Raw genomic sequence first — 6478 nt, forward strand, 5'->3', positions numbered from 1 at the left:
AAAATGTTATGTTATAAAGTAATTTAGTAAAAGACAATATAACTGAACCAACTAAAACATTTCAAGGCATTAAATAAACATAATAGTTTAAGTTTAAACCCCTGAAATCTTTTCTCATGGCAAGAAATGTAGTTGCAATTAAACAGATGTCACACTTCACTATTTAACAGGGGACCTAATGTATTTTATCTTGAAGAAACTCACTATTTTATACTATTTGGACAGAAGTTAAAATGTGTAAAATGTGTATCTTAGAAATGAGCAGTTTAAGCACCAAATTTAGGCATGATCATGTTAGTGACTTCACAAAATGTCTTTGGTCCCCAGTTTGATGGTGAAGTGTGACATGTGTTTATCTGTTTTGACTTTAAGGAAACACACACTTCACACTTCACTATTTAACAGGGGACCTAATGTATTTTATCTTGAAGAAACTCACTATTTTATACTATTTGGACAGAAGTTAAAATGTGTAAAATGTGTATCTTAGAAATGAGCAGTTTAAGCACCAAATTTAGGCATGATCATGTTAGTGACTTCACAAAATGTCTTTGGTCCCCAGTTTGATGGTGAAGTGTGACATGTGTTTATCTGTTTTGACTTTAAGGAAACACACACTTCACACTTCACTATTTAACAGGGGACCTAATGTATTTTATCTTGAAGAAACTCACTATTTTATACTATTTGGACAGAAGTTAAAATGTGTATCTTAGAAATGAGCAGTTTAAGCACCAAATTTAGGCATGATCATGTTAGTGACTTCACAAAATGTCTTTGGTCCCCAGTTTGATGGTGAAGTGTGACATGTGTTTATCTGCTTTAACTTTTAGGAAATATTTTAAATTCTGAATAACTTTGAATGTACTGACAAAATTTACAATGACACTAAAACAACAGTTCTTACCATCAAAAAAGTTCTTCATAAAAGATTTTGCCGTTTAAAACTAAAAGTTGTACAAGTATTATTGCACTAAAATGTTATGTAATGTTATAAAGTCATTTAGTAAAAGACAATATAACTGAACCAACTAAAACATTTCAATGCATTAAATAAACATAATAGTTTAAGTTTAAACCCCTGAAATCTTTTCTCATGTAAAGAAATGTAGTTGCAATTAAACAGATGTCACACTTCACTATTTAACAGGGGACCTAATGTATTTTATATTGAATAAACTCACTATTTTATACTATTTGCACACAAGTTTAAATGTACGTATTAAAAATGAGCAGTTTCGGTAGCAACAACTTTTAAAACAGAAATAGCATCTGTCATTGGCTGATATATTTGTTGCGATTGGCCAGTCTGGGCAATTATAATACTATTTTGAATAAACCCCTCCCTTTTATTATTTAATAAAATTACGGTTTATATTAGATATATTATATGAGATATAACAAAAAATTTATGTGCCATGAAGGCTAATATTATAAAGACTATGTAACGTATACCATGGGCTAAGGGCATTAATAAAAAAATATTAGGGAAAGAAAACAGACATTTGGGAGAGACATGTTGATAAAATTTAAGAGTTTTATTAATAAAGCATAGGAAAAATAAATACACACAAAGTCAAAAAAAGCCAACGATTATGTTGTTGGGATCACATTTGGCATCAAATGTGTTCATTTTGCTGCCTTGGGGTCATAGGTAAGCGGTGGCATTCTGTTAGACAGCAATTCAGATTGCAGACTGTGATGCAACGCTGCATAGTTTGAACACACACAGTTGCAGCTGCAGCTTAGCACACAGATTGCGGAGCGCCTGACTGCAGAACGATGAAGGTCTCACAATCCACCCGACACTCCATCAACAGCATTGTATTCTTCATCTGAAATCATGTCAGTGGTGATTCCCCTTCAGAAGCCCACTTTGTCCACAGCTAGTACACTGGGTTTGACTCCAAGAGCTGAAACACAACTGTTGTATATAACAAGAATAATGAACATCATTACAGTTTATACTAATGAAACAGAAATAAAGAATTAGAACAGAAACTAATTCTAATCTATCTTACCCTCTTCCTCCTCTGGTCACTCCGTGATGTGGCCACACTGGCTAGCTCTGGTAATGTCTTGCAGGCCACTAGAAACAAGTGAGTGAGGTTTGTTAAAAGCAAAATACACACAAAACTATACAAAAATAGAAATAACAACAACCACAAATGAAAATTACTTACCAAATTAATTTTTATCAAGGCCTTCATTGTGCAACTCCAGGCTTGTAGCCAGTGCTCCCACTAAAAATGAGGTGTCCTTCCCATTATGTGGTGAGCTTAATCTATAGAAGCAAAATGTATTAAATTAAAACAAATGTGTTTATTTGCTTCGGAAACAACAGAATGCATTTTAGGCTTTATCTTTCATCCATACCTCTGCTCCTGGTGATAGTGCCTACAATTTGCCTCCGAGTTGTGTAGCCGACAGAGTGCTTTCTACAAAATACAAGTAAAAATACTTTATTAAAAAATGGATTCTGTCAAATTAAAGCATGGGTGGTTTGATTAAGCTTACCACAATTTTAGAAATGTGCAGCTGCCCTTCTCTCTTCAACTCCTCAGTCGAGCAGTTGTTTGACTCACATTGACAGTGCTTTACTTCTTGTGTTCTGCAAACAATCGCATCCTAATGATGAAAGCGAGCTCAGGCACGATTCAAGGAACCGTGCCTAATATGAGCGTGTTTTAGTAACTTTTCAACCTCCATCTCTGTGCACATAAAGGACTTCTTACAGCATCTAGAATAGTAGCAAACACATACAGTTAGAAAATGCATTAACATAAAATGCAAAAGTGAGGACATGAAGCACATAGTACAAAACACCAACAGTCCAAGAACAGAGACTTTTAACATTCAGTTCAAGACATGTGAAAATGTGTTTGTAAATTTCAGAGATCATTTTAAAAACATGCGGCCACTTTTAAGTCACATCAGATGTAGGGATGTCCCGATTCGATCACGTGATCGGAAATCGGGCCCTATGGCTAATTTATAAGACATATTGCTGAATCAGTATGTTGTTTTTCTTGTTAATTGAGTGTTTTTGGGTAGCCTATCTTATGCTTAGAATTAGTCAAGGAGGTTGATTCTTATAACTTCCTTCAAAGTTTGATCAATTGTGCATAATGACATGTGCAACAAATGCATATAGGGTGTCAGACCCATAGATTTGCATCATTTAAAGTTCAGGTTTTAAAGTTTGGGTCAACCTGTGGCACAGCTTTAAAATTGAAACTTATAAAATCCTACCAGAGGTCCAAAATGTCATTGAAACACACCAGTGGCTTTGCTGTAATCAGGATTACCCCTCGAACATGTTAGCCCTGCTAGGGCTGCTCAATTATGGGAAAAGTCATAATCATGATTATTTAACATGATTACTTACTGACTGTAAAAAAAATGCACTTAGGCACACACGCGCGTGCAATCAAACAATTTAATGCATTTGTTTAGTGCTGTTGCAGAAGGCTACACGTGTCAAGCAGTGGTGCTCTCATGAGGTGCCTTTTTAAACACATTGGTCCAGCGGAACGCGATCATATTTTAAACATGAGGGATGTATTGCTACAACTCCTTGAAATGCACATTATAAGCAGGATTACTACCTAGTGACCTGACTTCGGACAGAACGCAGCTCTCTGCATGTCCACGAGTGAGAGAGGCGCCAATATGCAGCAGGTTATTTTAAACAAAAGGGATAGTTTGCCTCAGCTCGCATGAAACTAAACAAATACATAATGATTACTACTTTAGTTTATGTTTAGACTTCGGACAGATGCGAGAGCGCATGCATGTGAGACAGAGAGAAGCGCAGCTGCTTATGACGCGCTGGATTTATTTCAGGTGCTAGAAGGAGTCCAAGACGCGCGCATTAAGTCCATGTGCGTGCAAGAAGGAATCTTTCTAACAACATTCATTGCGTCACATCCACAAACCCTCATGCGGGGAAAGCATGCAATGTGCATGTTAATGTAAAACTATGACGATAATAATACATTCGCCAACTATCGTCATGACTATCACCATGAAAGCCTGCCATTGGCGATAGGTTTGAAGATCGTCGATACACGATCCTATCGTCTATCGGCACAACCCTACTATATTCTCATTACTTTTTAACACATCTATAGTTATGCGCTGGCACAGAGTTAGGGTGTACTCACACTATCCAAACCAAACTGCGCTCGGGCGCGTTTAACCCCCAAAGCCTGGTTTGTCTGACTAGTGTGATCGCTCTGTGCCGCGCCCCAGCTGGGTTGCAGAGGTGGGCTGGAGCGCAGTTCACTTGGGCGCGTTTCAAAAGGTGAAGACGTCAGTTGCGCGACCACTCACCTTCATCTGCTTCCGTAAAAACCTTTTGATGCGCGCAGCCGGGTTACGTGAATGTCCGAGTGAGAGGGCTGTCTGTGAGAGGGCTGTCTGTAATCGCGCACCAAACGACTCTGAATAAAAAACACATACTTATCATTACGGTGGGTTCCAGTGTTAAGAGAGCGCTTTACTTCAAAACAATCGCATCTTAATGACGAAAGCGCGCCCAGACTCGGATCGATAAAAGTACAGTGTGAGTGCGTGCATCTGGGGGAGTTGGGAGGGGTGACAATCGCGCTGGGGTATTGTTTGGTTTGGATAATGTGAGTGTGCCCTTAGACCCTTTTGAGTCCACATAGAAACAGCAACGTGTGCGGCATGACATAAGGAACATCCTGGATCTGTTTTTTTTTGCTCTTTTTTATGTATTATAGAAGTATCGGATCGGGACTCCGTACCGGCAGATACTCAAAATCAAATGACTCAGATTCGAGGGCAAAAAACCTGATCGGGCCATCCCTAATTAGATGCATTCAATACTCCAAATCAAACTGCACAAAGATAAATAATAAACATAATATTCATAATCTTACTTTATTTTCTGTTGATGTCCTCACATCGCTGTCTCTGACTGGTTTGGTTTGTTGTTTTCCAAGTTGTAACAATATCTATCAAAGTCATATCAAATACACAGATTTGTTTACCGTTTAACCTGTTAGGTTGTTCAAATGAAATAAATTTAACTCGCATCATTCTTCACAAAGACTGCAGGAATGACATCCACTTCTAAAGCTGATAATGTGTACATGATTTCTGCAAACAAAACAAAAACATGAGGGTTTTTTTTACTTTAAGAAAGGTAAAATAAAGGGCAAACAATAAAGACAAACTGTATGACTCCTAGGAATTAAATAGGTTTTAAAAATCTTGTAAAATACCAAGCACTGTCCACTGAAGAAATCTTTATATAGAATAGTAAACAATCTTACATTTTATTAGTTGATCTGGAACGCGTCTTTTTGGTAACTTACATTAAAAAACAGGGTTTCAAGCGTTTTACTAAGAAACAATAGTAAAAACAGTCACTTTGCTATCAGTTATGATTTCCAAGAAATGCTGATTTGTTGTTTTAAAACCAAAACATCTTGTCTTGAGTTTGCTTCTTTGTGGGTTTAATTTATTTTTCAAAGATTCAAACATTTTACTCATTCTTTTAATAGTTCTTTGTCTCATGTAACGTTAACTTAGATCAATGCAAGCACGCACGTTTACCGACCGTTATAGATCATGGCAAATAAATACTAGCACTTCTAGCCTAAAACATCCTTTAAATCATTTGTATACGTTCAGATTTAAAAAGAAAAGTATCTTAACTTACCTTGCTTTATTATACAGCTCTTCACAATACAAACAAAAGGTCCCGCGTCGTTGGTTCAGCGTTTCAAATTCGCGCTTCCGGTTTCTCCAGCGAGCGTTGGGCGGGGCATTATGGGAAATGTAGTCCTTTTCACAAAGCGTCTCAAACGTTGTAGAAGTTTATAGACTACTGTGTCCAAGATGCAATGCAAGCTACGTCGTGTCATCGGGAAAGAAGATACGCTATAATAAATATTATGCTGCGTTCCAGGCAACGCGTAGTCCTACTCCAAGTTTTGAGTCTTGACTGAGTCGTGGTTTTGAAGTCGTGATTTGTGGGCTCAAAACCTGCCTGGAACGCAGCATTAGTATCATTAAGTAGTATTTTGTTGTTATTAACACAACTTAATGTAAAGTTGTGTCACTATTACAATAAACTGCTTAAAAACAAAGACACATAAAAGGAGTAAAACTAAAACCCACTTTACACCCTTTTTGATTTACATTTGTTTTTATTTCATTATCCTCTTGTATGCTTGAGGTTTAGGTGAAACACTTTTACTGTGATGCTAGATTTAGAAACCTTTTGGAGTCTTATTTGAAATAATCATATTCTTGTTTCAAACATTTATATATTTCGTTATTATTTCGAATTGTAGTTCTGAGTGCTGGACAGGAAGTTTTTTGTATAGTTTTTCTTGAAATATTTTTGTGTGAAACTTTGTGTGCTGCCATTTTTGGCCAGAAGAGATTTTTTATCTCAATGTGATTATTCCTGATAAAATAAAGGATAAAAAACACTGCTGTG

The 6478-nt window shown here is 36.8% G+C and overlaps 1 long non-coding RNA gene across 4 annotated transcripts; it reads right to left on the bottom strand.

The window, feature by feature from the left end:
• Positions 1-1523: 1523 nt before the first annotated feature.
• Positions 1524-5922, bottom strand: LOC129454091 (uncharacterized). Of its 4 annotated transcripts, XR_012368128.1 has the most exons (8): positions 5693-5922; positions 4908-5127; positions 4336-4445; positions 2518-2740; positions 2377-2438; positions 2184-2284; positions 2022-2089; positions 1524-1924 (listed from the first exon to the last, which is right to left on the bottom strand). It is a non-coding gene; the product is annotated as an uncharacterized lncRNA (long non-coding RNA). The 4 variants fall into 4 exon arrangements; XR_012368129.1 differs by lacking the exon at positions 4336-4445 and having other exon boundaries at positions 1524-1913; positions 5693-5912; XR_008647681.2 differs by lacking the exon at positions 4336-4445 and having other exon boundaries at positions 4908-4982; positions 5693-5911.
• Positions 5923-6478: the final 556 nt, after the last annotated feature.

Source organism: Misgurnus anguillicaudatus, chromosome 25, assembly GCF_027580225.2.
Source record: "Misgurnus anguillicaudatus chromosome 25, ASM2758022v2, whole genome shotgun sequence".
Classification (NCBI taxonomy): domain Eukaryota; kingdom Metazoa; phylum Chordata; class Actinopteri; order Cypriniformes; family Cobitidae; genus Misgurnus; species Misgurnus anguillicaudatus.